At 36.3% G+C, this 18,508-nt stretch overlaps 1 protein-coding gene across 1 annotated transcript in view; it reads left to right on the top strand.

Moving 5' to 3' along the window:
* LOC149772884 (angiotensin-converting enzyme-like) overlaps positions 1-18,508 on the top strand; it is a 232,991-nt gene that overhangs the window by 81,563 nt on the left and 132,920 nt on the right. The gene's annotated exons all lie outside the window — the stretch shown is intronic.

Genomic DNA, 18,508 nt, shown 5'->3' with positions numbered 1-18,508 from the left:
GATCTGATTATGCTTTAGCGTTATTGTTGTTCCGCATTATTTTGCTGATGCCGATTGTAATTGATCAGACCAGAAGTCAGACTAACACTACCATGATGGTAGGACATTTTTACAAAGTATTCGTGTTTCTAAAAAACGTGGATTAAAGATTTTCCATTGGTGCATTAACGACTCTCGTTTGACCACTTACACCTTCAAGTAACATTGCTTTTTTCGCTAAGTATAACCGCGATTACTCTGTAATCAACACCACTACCTGTATTTGTTCTGGCGTTAAAGTGTATATCAACGACAGACTGTTTGGATAAATCAAGATGCTCCAGTGAGAAGTAATAAATCGGATACAGATTTCTAAAATCATGTTGAAAGATCTGCATTCCAGTATCTACGTTTTGATCACGTCCCATAAATATCATTAACCGATGGTATGCACGTGCTATATGATTTTGAGCAAAATCCAGTTTTAGGCTTACTATTGGTTCTTGTTGTCCGTTTATCCGCAAAGAAACCTCAGTAATACCAAGTTAGTCAAATATCATATGGGAGTAAGTTTGCGAGTTTAATCGATTATAATTTTGAAAAGCAATAAATATATGTAGTGGTGCATAAACATTTTTCCGTGATGCTATATGCCATGTAATATACCCGTTAATGTTACTTTGAGATTTATCTGTGGTTGTTGTCAACCATGACAACAGAGACTTACCACCTGTGTCCATGAACGAAAGTAATCGAGGTTCTTCAGCAAGCGATGGAGTCATGACCGGCATCGATAGTGATAACTTTGTTAGCATTCCTTTACCAGCACAGTTCCAGCAGGCATCCAGTGCGCGTTGCTGTCGGTATCCTTTCTCACAAGAGCAACTGTGTGTTTAGCTCCAAAGATAAGTTTTCTAAGATTTCTGCAAAATCCAAAGATATGCTACAGTGGAATCGCGCATGAAAAATTTCTACGATTTCCTTCCAACATTGATCGACGTGTTGCAAACCCTAAGTTGAAATTTGAATTACCATTTATGACCACCGTCTCCACATCAGCGTCAGCGGTTCCTGCAAAATTTCTTGGCTGTCTTATATTATACGGTTTGCTGTCTGGGAGGTCAAAATTGTCTTTGTAAAACATCATTGTAGGACCTGCTGATTTTGTATAATCATCAGAATATCTTGCTAGTGATATTACTGTAGCGACGTCAACATTTTGCTGAATCGTCTCGATGATCTCTCCATCAATAAAATAACTAGCGCTCTCAAACAGAGCCATGATGCCGTTGTTGACAAAGCCAACTTGATAGTCTGCGTGGTATACTAAATTATTTGTATTTAAAATTTCACCTTCTACCTCAATAAAAGCCTCGGCGGGTAAAAAGCATCTGCTTGTATCATGGACTTGTAATTCATTTATTCCTCGTTCGCTGGGTACGCGTGCGTTATGAGAATAAAATTGATAATCACGTAAACTTTCGTTCTTAAGGATAGGTGCTTCCATGTCAAATGCTGTGTCGTGTATGCGCTTAAACATTTTTATTATAATTATTTTCGTCTAACACGTGAATGGCTTCTTCGGGAAACTCCGCTTCCGGATATTAAACTTGAAATAGTATACCCTGCTTCACCGTGTCCTTGATCTGCTAGCGCTGCCAGTTTCTGATTTGCAGCTTGATTTAACATTTTACTTACATTTGCAGGCATAACTTCAGTACTTGGTAATTTCACTGGTAGCTGGGATTTTCGTCGTATTAATCGTGCAAGTCTTTCTTTGACTGCCGAGAATGCCTTACCAGCAACGTTGACGATTGCACCAGGGGCTTTTTCACGAACAACATCAATAGCTTTCAAGGATAATTGTTTTGCAACAGGCACTAATTGTGGAGCTAACCTTCTGAATAATCCCTGAACAACAATACCAAGTCCATCTCCATAAATCGCTCTGTAGATTGGTAATCGTTAGTTTATTGCTCTGACCATTACAGGTCCACGCTGACTATCGTGTATGATCATCTTATTTTACTTGCCATTTATCTAATCACTGTAATCATCAACGAGTTCTTCAATAAGTTCTCGGTAAACGCTAATATCCATGATACCACCTGTGAATAATCGCTGACAAATATCAGTGGCTTCATTAATTATTTCCAGAGAACTATTACCAGCACGCGCCCCTCCTATGAGAACTTCTTGCCGTTGTACGTCGTCGAGGATATTGTTAGGACAAATAAGACCATTTTCAAAACCACTTCCGGCTGCTCCTTCTTCCTCAGTTGTTGTTTCCTCGCTTTTCTTAAATAGTCTTAAGGTGATCTTTTGCTTTTTTAAGTAGCTCTTCAGACCTTTTAAGTTCCGACATCAACTTTTGCTGCGGTGAAGAAGATTGTTGTTGTTCTATCTGTTGCAGAGGTGGAGGAGGTTGTAGTTGTTTATTAAACTCTCTATCAAGTCTTTTTATTTCTTCAACAAATGCATCGAATTTAACATCATCACGTGTGACTTGTTTTTTGTTGGAATATATACGAAATATCCATTTGATAAAACTGTCATCATTTACGGCTTCATAACCGGGTTTTAACATTTTTGATTTATCATACACACCAATTAGTACTTTTGCAGGCAAATCACGTTCTTTAGTATTTTTTTATATCCTCAATAGCCTCTTCGTTCAGTTTTTTTTAAGCAAATCAATATTTTCTCTTATTGGTTTAGGTTTAGATTTAAGTTCTTTTTCACGTTGGCGACTTCAGTACGAATTTTTCCAATACGTTCAAGTATTTCTTCATCAACAGGTGGAGGTTGAGCTGCAGCTATTTCAGTTGGAAGTTCTCGTAAAATCTTTTTTGTTTTTTTAGTCCTCGCTGCTTTTTTTTCAGTTTGCTCAGCGGTTTGTTTTGATACTGAAAGAATATCCTCCTTAATAGCCGTTTACACCTTTTTCAGTAACTTTAGTAACAGGTTTAAATAACTGTTCTGTACCTTTTGCGTGTTCAACTTGTGCTTCTTGCCGTTCTTGTAGGTTTTATTCCTGAAAGAATCTCTCACGGGGAGAAATTTCTTTATTGCTTCTAGTCGCTTTCGAGCTAACCGGGCAGTATAAGATTCCGGATGAACCATAATTTGACAGAACAATGTTTAATTAATAGCAGCAAAGGGTAGGTGACCTCGATAAGGCGTCATCGTAATAAAATTCATGCATACTTTTCGAAAACGATGACGCGAAAAAAAAACTAACCCCGTAGAGAGACTCACTCTCGGAAAGTTAGAGGCCTTGGTTTCACGTTTGTTTTCGTTTTTGTAATAAGGGTTAGTTTACCAAAATAACGCTTATAAAATGAGGTGTGTTCGCCCCCTCTGCTGCTATATATATATGCATGCATATAACTACACTGGGTAACGCTGTACGCTTAAACTACATAAAATCGATCTAAGGCATCACCAAGTTATTTTCTTACCCTATTCAGTGAGGAATGTTTACAAGAATAGTGATTTATACAAAACATAACCTAAATAAAGTCTTACAACCGAGCAAAACAACTTTTCAATAAATAGTTTCTTAACATTATAGCAATTTATACAATTTATGAATTTAACCGCTTACAGATACTAATGTTAAACGATATGGTTGTCAAACAAACGTCGTTCCGTCTCATGGAATTTAAATAAATCTGTAGTGAAAATGCTTTCTAATCTGGAGATGGGGAAACACCAATCGACATACAACCATCCAAGCTTAAAAAGCAACATTATTTCGCCCCGATGATGTATTGATACAATATTTTGTTACATTTCCAAAGTATAAAGTGCCAAACGATTGAAGTGGTGCGTAAGCGCGTGCGTTTGTGTGTGTGTGTGTGTCTGTGTCTGTGTCTATGTGTGTGTGTGTGTGTGTGTGTGTGTGTGTGTGTGTGATTGGGATGTTTAACATAGCTTTAACAATTTTTCAATCATATCGCTATCGTTTGCAGTGTTACAGTTTATAGTGATGTCTAGCACTAGGGTATCATGCCGCAGACATTCAGCATCATGTCCCACCCAATCACATTATTCTGACAACAGACCGACCAGTCCTAACTCTAACCTCCTAATGCTGAGTGGCAAGCGAGGCAGCTGGAAGTACCATTTTTATAAGTGTTTGGTATGACTCGGGCGGGGTTCGAACCCGCGACATCCATGTTATATTCCCAACATGTAAAGTAAGACCGCTCCGCAGGACTACGTGCTTAAAGCATCCACCTCGGATCCCGCAGGTCGCGGGTTTAAATCACGGTTGAGTCATACCAAAGACTTAAAACAATGGTACTAGCAGCTGTGACTTGGTGGGACATGATGCTACATGTCTGCGGCATGATACCCAAGTGTTCGACATCACTATAAACTGACACACCGCAGTCATTGTAGCAATATGACTGAAAAATTGTTATAGGTCGGTAAAAAATCCAAAACACGCACACACACAGACACATACACCTATAAAGTAACGAGGAAATGAAGCATTCAGTTCTGATGCGCATGAGAGCCAGAACCTAGCTTGTCGTAGCCAACATGCAAATAGATAAATATGTTAATGTATAATATAAGCTGCATGTATATGTATGTTGTCGAGTACGTTCATTATACATGCATATTCTAAAAGGTAATCGAATCCGTGTCTCGCGTTTCGGCAACTGCTTGGCAAGTATCGCCTACTGTGTAGCATTCTTGTACCCGTGTCCACACGACCAAGCGCTCAGAATAACACAAGAATGGAAATGAATCGAAGGTAAAGACTCGAAATACACGAGAACTCGCTCGCTAGACTAGCTAATTAAATAAAGCTCTTATAAATTATCTACATACACCAAAACGAGACCTTATCTCTCATTATATGTAGGAATGCTTGATTGTATGGAAATTGTTTGCAAAAAAGGTCGTCAGTACAATTAAACATTATGGAAGTGTTACCCAGGCTCAATTTTGGTTGGAAGTTAAGATTAAGACATTAACTCTAGCCTCTGGCTATTTTCAGACATCAAACATGGCTTGTACTAATACCTTAGTTTATACACGAATACGAACTGGGCTGAGCAAATGTGACACACACACACACACACACACACACACGCATGAGATTAAAGATTTTTAAATAGAAAGATTTTATTCCACCGAAAATACTCCAAATGCAAATGTGCGTTACTACACGCGATCAAAGAAACAAAATCATGACGCTGCACGCTGAGTACGGACACGAATGTACACAAACATAAGGTCATCTACTGAGCCACCTATGCCATATGAGCGCTCCTGCTCATGAAATCCTCGCCTACGTTCTCGATTACATTCACGGTATCTGATATTCATCTGGTACTGCTGTAAGAACAGCGACTATCGCATTAAGAGCCATTCGACAATTTCGCCTGCGTCAGATAGGCGAGGGGTTGTTGGTCGGTTTCCCATCTGAATTTCCGCCCGTATAAGTACCGCTCGAACCGTGGTATCCCGAACACGATTCAAAGGCATTCCCTCTTCGATACGAGGTAGGCTTTCCCTCATCTCGTCGGCAGACAGTTTCCGACTGCCAACATGACACGACAACCACCGCATAGCGCCCAACGTAATCTACGACCGATTAAACATACCGATTTTTGTGTGCCTATGCGGGATTTATCGGTCCGATAAAATCCTTCGCGACGCGTTGAACTGGTTCATCGATAAGGGGTGTACTTCCCAAAGGGACGGGTCGATGATCCGTTTTCGGTGCCATTCTCTGACACTTGTCACAGGATAGACAGAATCTCTTAACATATCCTTGGACCCCTGTCCAGTAGAATTCCTTGACAAGACGATGACGCGTATTGGCGATTCCCATGTGTTCTCGCATGAGACTCATGCGCGAAGTTCAACACTTCACCTCGCTTCTCCTTGAGCACGATGACTTTCTTGAAGTGTTTGTGTCCTTTCCTGGCGTGGCGATACAAGATCCCCTTCTTGTATACGAACTTCACTGCACCATTCCGAGTTTCTTTCTCGGTTCGTTCTGCAGCGTATTTATGGAACTGCGTCAGAGTTGCGTCTTCCTGCTACAGCTTCCTCAATTCGGCCGGTAGTACGTTACTGACCGGTGTCAACGTAACTTCCATCGGCGTCAGTTTCGTCTGTCGACTCTTGGACCTGGTTTCAAAGCACTCACCGGCGTCAGTGTGCCAGTTCCCGGGTTCAGTTGTGGAAACTTATAACGACATCCCAGTATGACGTCACATGCTAGTCTATTCAATCACGCAACTTCAATTTTCCCCTTCGCGTACGGTGAATCGAGGTCAATGGCCTCCACGCTTGCTGGACCTCAATTATCTCCCTTTTATAGCCCTCAGGCTTAACATACTTGTTGTCGACAAGGGCGGGAATGCTACACCCAGTGTAGTACAAGAGGGTGACACCTTCTCCATTGATAGTTGCGGACGCGAGATTTGCTGGTTACAACTTGCCTCCGGCTAGCACTCCTTCCTGGCGATGACATTCATCTGGGTCTGCCTGCCCTTGGGACAGCCCCTTGCAAAATGCCCCGGGCGCTCGCAGTTGTAGCACGTCGGTGGCCCTCGCCGTCATGTAAGGCTGTTTTCGTTGGTGAGGCCTGTCCTTCTCTATGAGTGGCATCCTTACCTGTATATAGACTTCCGACCTTCCCGTCCCCCTGACGGTTACGGACAACCAGCTCTCCCTCAGCCACACGGCGCGACTCAGTGGGTCGCGGTCAGTCCGTACCCCCGGAACCTCCACTCTTCGAGCGTGCCTGCTCGTATCTCTAAGCCATGCCGACGATCTCTTCGACAGTCTGGTGCTCTCTCTATCCGCTAAGAATACGATCAACTTGCGACGGTAAGTACTCAGGACATGCTCCTTGAATATAACCTCACGTAACCCGTCGTACAATCGTTCGACTTCTGCCATCTTTAACCACTTCTCAAGAAACCCTCGAACACGTAAGTAAATTGAGACTGCGTTTCCGCTGCCTGTTTCGTCGAGTCTCGAAAACGTTTGCGGTACATTTCGGCAGTCAGCCGATAAGGCCAAAGAAGTGCCTTCTTGAACGCGTTGTAGTTGTCAGCTTCTTCTGCAGCTTAGTTTTGGTAAACTTGGAGAGATGTACCTTGCAAAAAGCCTGAGAAATTAATCGCCCAATGTTGCTCGGGAATTTTATGAACGCACGCGAGTTTCTGAAATTGCAAGAGGAAATCGTCGATGAAATACTGAACTCTTGTTTGTCATTAACCCCGGATTACTTATCTGTACAATTCGGTGGTCAATAATCGATCATACGCTCCCACCAGAACTTGTACTGGAGTCGGCCCTATTGGAGGTCCTAGCTTCTACCCTTAATTTCTAAATTTCGAGAGCGTGAGCCTGCTCTCTTTCGCGGTCACAGATATCCTGCCCAGCTCCATCTGTGTCTCTCTGTCCGCTGATATCTTTGCCAGCTCCAGCTCCCTCTGTGTCACTCTGTTTGCTGCTGTCCTGGCCAGCTGTATCTGTTTGACCGCAGTTATCTTGGGCAGGTCTCTTTCGGCTGCTTTTCCGGCCCTCCATTTTTTGATTCTCTCCTCCATGAACGCTGCTAGGTGATCTCCCTTGTACCCATGACCTTCCTTGCCCATGGCGCGATACTCTTTAATCGTCTGTCTTTCTGTAGCCATTTATGATGATGCTAACAGTAAGTGATACACTGTCTCGACTTACTAAACGATTGACAGATGTTACACGTTCCTAACCCAATACTTACCTGTTGAAAATGACTAATTTCGCTCAGGTAAGATATTTTGCACGATATTTGCTTCATAATTACTGTAAGTAACTGAAATCTACCAAGCATGCAAATATCAAAACAAATACATGGGATGGAACATATCTCACAACTGTTCACTAATGCTTCTTAATAAATTATAATTTAGGTTGTAAGATAATATTTATGTCTAATTCAGATCCCGGACGAAGCGCCCACTGTGACTTGACGGGTTGTTATACCGTCACTGTGTTAGTTGTGGGTGGGGCGCGTCCAATATTTTTTTAATTATTATAGAAGTCCCACCCAAGCTTGATTTTGGCTGGAAATTAAATTAGTGAAAGATATATGTGAAGCTCCGAGCCCCTAGTTAGAAATGCCGACGGTTAAATGATTGAATGAACAAACAAAAAGTGAAATTCAACGAATAACAATTTAATAATAATTCAACAATCAAATGATTAAAATTTCCTAAGTACTCTCCTTCTGCTTGACCCAGTGATGGCCTATTACATCATTTGATTTGGAATTTGAGATAGCTTTCCACCTTTTCTTGTATTCTACTTATCTGTGTATTCTTCCCTCCATTCCTCCGATTCCTTCTCCTCTCCCTCCAACTTTCTCCAAAATTCCTTCTCCTCCTCGACTTCTCTATACTTCTCCTCCTTTTCCACTTTCTCCTCACCGACTAGTTTTCCTCCTCCTCCTCGACTCTCTCCCGACTAGACTTGTCGACTCCGACTGCTCTTCTAGTCTTACTCCCGTCTCTCCTCTTAGTGACTTGCGACTTAACTCAACCGGAAGTTCTGTCCCCCCAAAAGCTTCCTGCGAAAACACAAGGAAGTACAATATTTTCCTTAGCCCTCTCATCTCACACTACACCCAGCCTATCATCAGATAACGGCTTTCGAATTTCTTCGGTCACGCATTCATACACATCGAAATATTCATACGTTCTTGTATCGTAATGCAACGTTGTAATAAAAGCACGGTATAAATTACGTCTCATACATATATCAATAAATTGCGTCACATCAGTACATATTCCTCATCCCATTGTACTAAACAATATCACAACAATCAGACACATTTCTTTACACTACAACTCATACAAAGTACACAAATAATCAAATGTCCACGATCTGATATATCCATACATCCGTATTAGCTAATCTTACGAACTTCAACCATTTTCCAAATTCACAACTGAAGCATGTATAAATCTGAAATATCACATGTATAAATGCGCTAGTTTATTACAAGTAACCTAATAGCAAATTACAAAATTAATCCTGACCACGAGCTAACAATCTACATACTTCTCTACATAACACTCAAACTCATTTCTCAAATACGCATGTAAATTAAACACTACAAAGGTAATTCTACGTGCTAAACGATCCTAGTAATTAAGTATATTTACTACACATAATTAAAATTATAATGCCGTAATATTCTACAAAAATCGAGCAAATGACCTACTGATCTTTACGAAGCTATATCTTTCATTCGAATCTCCTCTCTAAGTTTTACCGCCAAATTACGAGTGGCTTTCCTGGAGTAACCCTACATTACTCATCAATCTTCCTAGGCGAGACTAAATTTTCGCTTGCTAGTTAGAAGTTATAATTCGGATCGAAATTGTTATCGTACCTTCCGTCTCAATGCCGATTGGATGTGGCTTTGACCCGATCCAATCAAATTCAGGGGACAATGTCCTTCCCGCTGTATGTCCACGTGGGGACGGATTTAGAACACGCCCCGGTCCCTCGCGGTTCCTGTCATCTTTGTAACACATACGCTTGAAGTTGCTAGATCTAACGCCTGTGCCGATTCAAGATGCCGGATCTTCTCTCTGGTCACGGTAATCTTGCTAAAGACATCAACTCTAGCCTGCGGCTATGTTCAGACATCAAACATGGCTTGTACTAATACCTTTGTTTATTCACGACTTACGAACTGGGCTGAGCAAACGTAATATGTGACTACATACATACATGCATACATACATACATGCATACATACATACATACATACATATATATATACATATATATATATATATATATATATATATATATATATATATATATATATATATATATATATATATATATATATATATATATATATATATATATATATATATATATATATATATATATATATATATATAATTGTTTTTACTTTCATTCTTTAGCTTCGGTTAATTTTCTTCATGCTTGTGATGAATTATTGTGAAGCTAAGACAAATCATTCCTTAATACGCGCGATTGCTCCTTTGACTCCGGGGACAATGTCTGTCATGGACAATTTGCGTTAAGTAATTCGGTGAATCTTTTTCCTAGATCTCTTGATGGATTGAATTCGCACATAAAGCGAGTATTTCTCAATCTTTGTGAACTCATTCTGGGACATAATTTCTCAAAGCTACATGTTTTAACTAAATGTGTTGATCATTACCTTGTGAAGAGGGCCATATGCTTACTGATGTCATATTTGGCTATTGCTGTCATATTTTGCTATTGATCTCCGCCATTCGGACAACACCGTTCATGTGAACCACAGGTGATCCGATGAAACTATTTTAAACGTTAAGTACTTGGGTACATGTACAACTCTGGTGTCATTGTCTGTTACCGTACGCTTCAGTATACGAAAACTATATTTCTAACATACGGACTATATAATTTTACACTTTCTGCGTGCGATCATTTAATATCAATACATATATTTACCCATTCGTGCATCCCTCCCTCCCTACCATCCAAGCTATATATCCACTCATCCATTCCTCTTTCGCAAGATATCTATATTTATCTACCTCTGTACCTTTCTGTATTTGCTTTTTATTATATTTGACTGTATTGTCCGAATGGCGGAGAAACACCAGAGTTGTACATGTACCCAAGTACTTAACGTTTAAAATAGTTTCATCGGATCACCTGTGGTTGACATGAACGGTCACATATCTCAAGGCTACTACGATTAACCGGGTCGGTCATAATTTCATTTGGTACCTGCACTTACATTACTGTTTCAGCGGAGATGTCGATGTGGAGTCATTGGATTTTGAAGACATTTTTTCTGGTTAGCGCTTCGCGAAGCCAGACTCTTCTCTTGGATGAAGCAGCCGCCATTGCGTATCTTGAGGAATATGATAAACTGGCTGCTGATATTAGCTACCAAGATTCTGAAGCAGGGTGGATATACGAAACAAATATAACTGACGAGACCTTAGCAAATATGGTACGTATTATTTTCATAGCAGGGAAAACTTCAGAACGATAAAGATACGCAAATTAATGAGATAAGGCTTAGATCAGAATATTTAAATTAACATTAGATTTTAAGGAAGCAAGGAAATGGAATTATGTTTTTTTTTAAAAAAATGTAGCACTCACCTTGAAGTGATTGATTTAATTATGTTATATATTTGTGAACAGACAAATGTTTGTTGATATTCTTCCAAGTATTTTTCTGGAAGTTTCTATTTAAGTGTTTGATAAAGAGAGTTTGGATTCCAGTGTCTGATAAATAGTGGGTGTGTACATTCCAGTGTTTCATAAATAGTGGGTGTGTACATTCCAGTCTCAGATAAATAGTGTGTGTGTGTGTGTGTGTTGAGATTATACAGGCTGTTAAATAGTGTGTGTTTAGATTCCAGTGGCTGATAAAAAATGTGTGTGTAGATTCCAGTTTCTGATAAACAGTGTGTGTAGGTTCCAGTTTCTGATAAATAGTGCGTGGGTGGGTGTGGGTGTATATTCCAGTGACTGATAAACGTTGTGTGTGTAGGTTCCAGATTCTGATAAATAGTGGGTGCGTGTAGATTCCAGTGACTGATAAATAGTGTGTGTGTGAGTGTGCAGATTCCACTTATCGGGGGTAGATCGTATAAAGACTGGCATTATATTTGATGTACATCTCAGATAAAATGATTAGCTCTGAATGGCTATTCTCTTTTACTATCTGAATTTGAATGGGAAATTAAAACGATAAAACAAATAAACAAACCGATAAAACACTCACACATAGATATATGAATAATGTTATCAGCATGTATGGATGTATGTGTATATATATATATATATATATATATATATATATATATATATATATATATATATATATATATATATATATATATATATATATATATATATATATATATATATATATATATATATATATATATATATATAATTGTCATGCTGGTGGGGAGCAGGATTGTTCTGGGAGAACGTATTAATGAGTCTGTTTCTTAATATGTCATAGCCATGCAGCAAATACAGGTCATATACCATTTATATGTGATGATATTGTTGCAACATGATATCTTGGATAATGCTTCACAAGTGTCTGAGTAAGCATTGAATATTCATACCGTACCTACTCTAGTTCATTTGTAAATGGTAAAATGTTCCAACCGAATATGAGTGTGCATGGTTAATAAGTGATATTCTTCGTGAATAACACTCCGAATTTACATCTCTCACCCCACCCTGACATGTCCGTTTGTAGTTTGTATGATGCATCTGTGGGTTGTTATGATAATTTCCTGGTTAGTCAAAGTAGGTGTTGACTCATGGAGTTTCACCACGTTAAATCCAAACAAGAGCCGTAACACCATGTTATTTACTTAGCTATATACACGTGTAATGCTCGATTTTCCATAGCATCCATAGGACATAGGGTCAAAATTAATGTTGAATTCATATTGACCTCTATCGGGTAATGCAATGGCCAAGTCCAAAAGAGCATCCTAAGGTCATATTTATTTTTACTTCCCTTCAATTACCTATGCGAGTTCTATATTATCTCTTGACTACTTCAGTGTCTCTAAGGGCAGAACTGACGTATTGTTTCTTTGTCGAAATCAAAATGAATATAAAATAAATTTATTAGAAAGTGAATTAGAAACATTTAAAATGTCCTGATTTTTATGTGACAAGGTATTAATATAGAATTTAGATGCAAATATCAGCATTCACATAATTTTCGAATAGGAAAGAAACATAAGACATAATTTTCATCATTTTAACTTGCAAGTTTATTGATGCTGTTTTTCATTATACTAAATTCATTTAATAAATTGTATTATGTCAATTTCATAAATATTGTTTTGAATAAAATAATAAAATCTGCATCTTTAGAAGAAAAAAAACTTTTAAGATTCATTTTCACAACTTATTTTGCGTAAATTAACGTAAAACTAGTGAAAGATAGAACACTCATATTACCATGTGCCTTCATTTTTAGCTTCGAACACATTTGCAACATAAACTTAAACCCTATTTGTTTTCCAATCAGCATATTAACCACACCGTTCAGATAATGTTTCCCATTAACATATTTAAAAGTGGTTTCATTGTCAGTGTATTTTTCCCTGTAAAAATAATCATTCATCATAACTGTATCCGCTCTTAACCTACTTACGACTAAACCCGGGGCATCCGTTATTTATATCGCTTGGCACGGTCTTACAATTTATCGAGAAAGCGCACAACAGCACGGCATCCCAAGACATGGCTTATTCCAAGTTATCGTCCGTTTAGATTCGAAATGGCTACAGTAGATAGGGTTGTGATATCTCACGTGCATTGAAACTTGTCAAACAGGATTTGATCCGGAAATGTTGTGCATATATTTCTGAAAGGATCATTCAACTGACAGTAATTTAAGAGCAGTGGCAAATACCGGTAAATGTCTAAGATATATATATATATATATATATATATATATATATATATATATATATATATATATATATATATATATATATATATATATATATATATATATATATATATATATATATATATATATATATATATATATATATATATATATATATACATATATATATATACATATATATATATATATATATATATATATATATATATATATATATATATATATATATATATATATATATATATATATATATATATATATACATATATACATATATATCTATATATCTATATATACATATATATACACACACACATATATATATATATATATATATATATATATATATATATATATATATATATATATATATATATATATATATATATATATATATATATATATATATATATATATATATACCGGACATTTCATTGTTATAGTAGTCATTGGCTATTAAGCAAATTTAGAGAATTATTTAATAGAAATTGTGTCGGCTGAAAAAGATATTTTATTTGTGCATGGTTGTCTTTTTCTAGTCTTCTCGTTTCGCACTGTTCGTTGTTATCCTAATCAATCACTGACACACGTGATCCCTTGCCTGATCCAGTGCACTTGAAATGATTGTTATTTGCATATGATTTGATTCTTTATATATATATATATATATATATATATATATATATATATATATATATATATATATATATATATATATATATATATATATATATATATATATATATGCCTTTTCCAAGTAAAAAAGAAAAGAATATCATCTGTTTGGACATTACACAGAAGTTTTATTCCACTGAATTTTAGCACTAGAGTAACAATTTATTGTTGTTTCTCAAGCACTTTTCATGAAGTGGTTTATTTTTAGTTTCCTGAAAGCAAGATACTTACTTATTTCTTGGATACCTTATTATCAACTTTCAAATTAAAAAAATTTATAGATAATTATAAAAATCTCATAGAAACCTATGTGACTTTACTATTTTTATCTTCCTAAATGAAAAAGTGCAAAACTTATTTTCTTTTTTTTTATATTAATATTTTATTAGTAGACACCATTTTAGAAAGATAGTGGTAACGAATCGTTATTAATCGTGTTTATTAGGTTGGGTTCTACAAGTATTAATACCGGAACTTTGAGTAGCTGATAAGAAAATCAAAATTGATAAGAATTTTCTTCATAACTGGCCTACAACATATCAATATAAGCTACAGCTAAACGCTACTCCTTTCCACTCCCTTATCCATAACAAAGCAAAGCAAACCAATCAAACAAAGTGCACTATAAACACCTAAATCCTAAAACTTCTATAATTGTTCGTCCGATCTACTGCTTTTTCCAATTCGTCATGAATTGCTCACTCTCTAATAACTTTGCTGTTTCAATAAGTAGTTCACACTTAGCTGACCTACATTTGTCATCAAGAACCTTATTAGAACATTATCATCATATATGTGTTTGTAATAGATGTAAATTCACTACTATAAAATATATTTTTTTAATGTAGAAGTTTTATTTCCCTGATTCACAAATGGATTATAAAAAATAACTAACAAATATCCAAGCGCATCCGTGTTGAATACAAAATTGCATTGCATTACAAATCAAGTTTGATTTGTTTATTGCACTGAAAAAAAAAACAGAAACCTAGTTGTGTTCGCTCTGCTTCTTTTGAAATAATATCATTTAGACAGACTTCAATTTCCATTACTTTTACCTAAGTGCAGTCACAAAAGTCGCAATAGGTATGATCCCTGGAGCGTAATTATCAATTAAACAGCATTTGTATCAATTAATGATACTGTGTTACTCTTCCATGATTGAATAAAGGTTTTGCTCCAGTAACTGACGGAATTCGATGGATTATTTCCATTTATCAGATAAAGATTTAATGTACACCCACGAGGTTTGTGTACTTTTTTATAGTGCATTTTCCCATCACGCGCTATGACATTTAAAAATAAAATCGACAAAAATAAGAGACCAAAAAATGAAAGAGAAGAAATTACCAAGCTTCCAGCTAGCCCTGTGATTCGATTAAATCCAGGGACTGATAAGTCGTATTACGATGGCGATATTTTATTCATGGAATTAAAGGAAGATCGTAAGATTCTAAACTCATTTTTTTTTTAACACTAAATCGAAAATTTATGCTCATTTGGTGGAATGTTTGACTTCGGTATTACTAAAATCGGGATATTTATCGGCTCGAGTGAATGTGGTTGGGAAGGGTCTTGATTTTGAAATTCCATATCTTAGGATTTTCAAGCAACTATTTTGCAGTTGGATTAAATATTTCCATCACGTTCTACCGGCAATTTGTTGATATTAAATCTTATATAATTAATTAGGAATCCAATAATTGTGTGTATATTTAATACAGTCTTATATAATTACATAGAAAATTGGTAGTTATTATATAATTACTTAGGAATATGGTAGCTGCGTGCATTTTTAACATCCATCAATAAACAGTATGTTCCCTTTATATCAGACTGTAAAAGGACCTTATGAAGTACAAAAATAATTAAGAGCATTTACATAAATAACCTTTCACTCTTGTGTTAAAATTCAAGGAATTCAAAGAGTTTTGGCTTATAAATAGCATTCAAGATAGCAACAATGTCTTCATGCATTTGCTTTCGTTAATATAAAAGTTTGAGTTTCTTCCTTAATTTCTACGTTATATATTGTCTTAAAAGTGTTGGTTCATCTCGATGACATTAACAGTTCCTAGGAAGGACACTCACTATTTGACAATGAAAAACAAATAACGTGTCACGTTTGTTTGTTTTTTGGTTTTTTTATGTTTTTTTTTCACGTGTCAGCAGTACAGAGAACACGGATTCATGAAATGGTATTTTTAATAATCTTTATATTATGATTTTTTATGACAACATCCAATCCTTGGAAAGAAAATATATTCAAAATTCATCAAAAGATACGAAAAAATATTTGATGTTTGATTGGGTCAAACTTATCATTAAGTACGAATTCATGTTGAATGCTAATATTAACAAGTGTCTTAAAAAGTTATAATAAAAAAGTTAAAGCTAAAATAAGGTATAATAAATGTAGAAAGATCATCAAAAAAGAAGCATATAGTTTAAGATTGTATCTAAATAATCAATGTAGTTGAACGTTACCATAGAAGCGTTTGGCGAGAGATTACTAAACACGCTATATCAGCAAAAAGATTCTGCAACTTCTTAAGCATAGAACTACCAATTAGACAAAGTTTGCTAGTCACTGAATTAAAAGTTATGGGGTTTTGATCAGTATCCACGAATTTGGATTTATTATTTGTGTTGTCAAACAAGCTAGAGTAATATTCATTGTATAAAGAATATTCATCATTTTTTAAAAATACTTGAATGTCATAAATTTGCACTTATTGCAGTCATCCCAGTATCGGATAACGTATGTGTGTGTGATTTGCATTTTTAACGTAGCTTTAACAATTTTGCAGTCATATCTTTAAGATTTCTACAGTGTGGTAGTTTATAGTAATGTATATGACTAGCGCATAATGCCTCAGACATGTAGGATGATGTACCACAAACTCACATGATCCTTACACCGGTTGGACCTGTCTTAACACTAACCTCTTAATGCTGAGCGCCTAGCGAGGCAGCTGTTAGTGCCATTTAAATAAGTATTTGGTATGACTCCGCCTGGATTCGAACCCGCTACCTCCCGCATCCGAGGCGGTCACTCTAACCGTTAGTCCACAGGAGCGGTTTGGATGACGTAAATGTAGAAATGGTTCATTAAGATAGAATACAAAGGAGAGGCTGTGAAATATGAATAAGTTTTGAGCTGTCAAAACTGAAAAAGAGTAGCATTGTTTTCCATTTGATAGGGACTTAAATCAAAAATATATACCACGTTACTTTTGTTCATAGGCCAAAAAAGACAAATGTAAAGCTATTATGAATGCAATTCACAAACTGAAATTCATTAAAATACTTTGTATATTTCAGAACTTTATTCAATTGAATTAATTACAACTTTCAGATATGTGATATTTACATCAGTTATTAAGCTAATGAGAACCAAAGTCTGAATTCGAGTCAGCCCGATACACGTTAAGTGTAGTGAAATAACTTGCATCACTCTCCATCCCACTGCCTAATTCCAAATAGCCCAGCTGGTTGATAGCTTGATGTTGTGTGATTTCATTAATGGGTGTGTAATACTCTCGCGTCTTCTGTCGATCAAATTTGAAAACACCGATATATCTCAAGAGTTTCTGTCGATACTGTTTTAAATCTACCGATGTATCTTAAGTTTTCTGTAGAGCAAATTTGACGACACCGATCTATATCGAGTACAAAAAATAAATGCGCCATCATTTTATTTTCCAAATTGGTTGCCTAGTTCACACCTTCTCAGACAAATGGAATGCTACGCCTGGTATGTCTCAAATTGTATCGTTCGTATGAAGTAAAATTTAAAACTGATCCTCGTTACTTGCAGTCTTTTTTTTTTTTTTTTTTGGGGGGGGGTTGTGTTTTAAAAGGGAAACTCTGGATTAAAAGGGTGTCTGAAATTTCACCAACCAATAGCAAGTGAACAACCACGACATGTGACAAACCATAACTTGCACTTCAACCTATGCATGCGATAAAATTTCGGGTCAAAGATTAAGACCTAACTGAGCTCAGAGAGTACTTTAAAATAATTAAGAAGGTACAAAAATGTTAGTAACTGAGATAAGGGGCCATTCAAACTATTCACATTTAATATAGGAAGTGTTAAGGACTTTCTTTTTGCTGCAATAAATGATCGAAAGTAACTTGTACTGTACTGTAATTAGTATTGTAATTTTTTTTTATCCGCACACATTATATTAATTTTATGGAAAGACATGTGTAATGGCTACGGACTTTTAAATATTAACTTAAATGAAACGGAACAGCTCCAAAGAGTTCATATGCTTTATCTTAGGGAGTAATGTAATGTTTTAAGTGACATTCATATACCTGTCAACTCTGACTCTGTCACACACACACACACACACACACACACACACACACACACACATATAT

The sequence above is a fragment of the Sinohyriopsis cumingii genome, unplaced genomic scaffold, assembly GCF_028554795.1.
Source record: "Sinohyriopsis cumingii isolate HCF-2022 unplaced genomic scaffold, ASM2855479v2 utg001050l, whole genome shotgun sequence".
Lineage (NCBI taxonomy): Eukaryota > Metazoa > Mollusca > Bivalvia > Unionida > Unionidae > Sinohyriopsis > Sinohyriopsis cumingii.
Note: the sequence above shows the minus strand (reverse complement) of the source record. Positions and strands in the feature narration are given on the sequence as shown.